The sequence below is a fragment of the Hydra vulgaris genome, chromosome 14 (assembly GCF_038396675.1).
Source record: "Hydra vulgaris chromosome 14, alternate assembly HydraT2T_AEP".
In the NCBI taxonomy this organism is placed as follows: Eukaryota; Metazoa; Cnidaria; class Hydrozoa; order Anthoathecata; family Hydridae; genus Hydra; species Hydra vulgaris.
In genome coordinates this window covers 18,767,130-18,769,298 of record NC_088933.1, presented here as the reverse complement: position 1 = coordinate 18,769,298, position 2,169 = coordinate 18,767,130, and positions in this window count along the sequence as shown.

Here is a 2,169-nt window from a genome sequence, read left to right as displayed (position 1 = left end):
AAAAAAGTTTTATGAAGTGTACATGACAAACTACTGTGTATAAACTTTTATAATAAACCTTTCAATACCTTTAAGTGCAAGTTCATATGTAATTAAAACAGTTTTTACTTTGTTCTTTCACAAACTATGCAATTGTATTATAGAATAATAGCAGAGTTTGTGAATAACCACCGTTACCTGGTTAAAAAAACTTATCATTAAAAACAGTTGACTTTGTTTTAAATTAATAGTAATAACTTTTGATAAATATAAAATAAAAGCACCTGATATGTAATGTAACAAAAACACAATAATATTAACATTAACACAACAACATTGTTGTGTTTATGCTGAAAGAGAGATACTACCTTTTTTATATCTGTTGATCAAGTAAAAGTTTCTATATCTTTATTATAATATTAATATTATAATAGAGATATAGAAATCAAATATTGAAGCTGCTGAGCATGAAGAGCTTCATATAAGCATTAAACAGCATTTCTATTTGCAGATTCTTGAAGAAATATAAACACACTGGTAAAACTGTAAGGTCTGTTGGATCAGGGAGGAAGTCAAATAAAACAATACTGCTAAAAATACTGATCAAATAATAGCGTCAAGTGACATTATTGCAAAAAAGCAAATAAAAAGGGCCCTTCTTTCCCTTCTAATGTGATTCGAGCATCAGATTAGTAGTATCAAAATTATTAGTAAAACCAATTGCAAAGAGATTAGTGATATGTTGAGCACAAAAATTGGACAAGTAAAAAATGAGCTGAAGTTATTTGAAGCAATGAGTCTACTTTTGTTTTGTTTTATAATGGTTGACTTCACTATTGTAAATGAATTGGGGAAAAATTCAACCCCAATGTTTTTAGTGCACACAAAGTTAGAGGACTTTATCTTGCGTAAGGCACTATGTTCACTATACCATCATCTGTATCACAAACTCTTAGTTAACCAACTTGGAACAAGTATATCTTAAACTTGTACTTATACAACTTTTACAAGTATAATTTATACTATAAGTATATTTTCTCAATGGTCATTACACTCATCTTCAACATAATTCAATGAACCATGTTAAATGACATGACATGTCATTATAAAATTCATTACGCTGTGGAATTGTTATTATTTCATGATATTGATTTTAAACATCAGGGTTAGGGTTAGGGTTATTGTGATTTTAACCCTGACTAAAATTTAAATTAATACCAGTTATGTATTTGCCAGCATTCTTCTGATTCAAACCCAATTGGAAATTTTTGGTCTATATTGAATAGAAAACTGCTTTTTTTATAAATAAATTAATTGAGTTTTTTTTTTTTCTTAGATTCCTCGAGAATTACTTTACTAGATTACTCAAGAAGAGGTATTCTACAGTGGGATCCAAAAATTATTTTATAAATCAACTGAATTATCTCAATAACATTAGAAATGTTTGAACGAAGTTTTCAAAACACTTTTTTGAGTGTATAATAAAACAAAATTATTAACGTTATTGAAAAAAATCTTTTCGAAAAATGTCAAGGATCCAGAATTTAAAGGCTTGGCTTTATTGCAGACGTTTATTTCCTAAGTAACTTAGTAAGTTTAATTTATGTCTCAAGTTTAAATTTATGCCTTTAAATTATGTCTTATTTATCTTATTATTTAATATCTTATCAAGTTTTAATAACCTTTAAAGAATTGCATCTAATAAATTATTTAATTTACGTCTTCAGCTTTAATTTTATAAACCTTTTTGCTTAAACTTGATTTTAAATTTTTAATTCGAAGAATGTAGGGCCGCCGAGAGGGGGCAAACGAGACAGTTTGTCCCGGGCGGCAATATCCAAGGGGCGCCAAATGAAATAAGGGCGCGTACCAGGGTTGCTGTCCCAGGTCGCATGCGGCTCTCGGCAGCCTTGGAAGAATGACGTAAAATTGATCCATGGCGTATTTTATAACAGGCCTAAACAGAGTGCGGATGACGTCATAGGCTGAGGCGAGTTTTTTTAAACAAAAAATACAGAAAAAATAACCTGAACTAAACATAAAAATTAATTTTTAAGGAAGAAATAAAAGTAAATAACAAAAAATGTATTAAAAATATATTAAAAAATAATACTACTTTTTTCTTTTATTCTATTATGTTAAATTGAACTGTTAAATTTTTTCAGACCTTGGAGAATATATTTACAATAG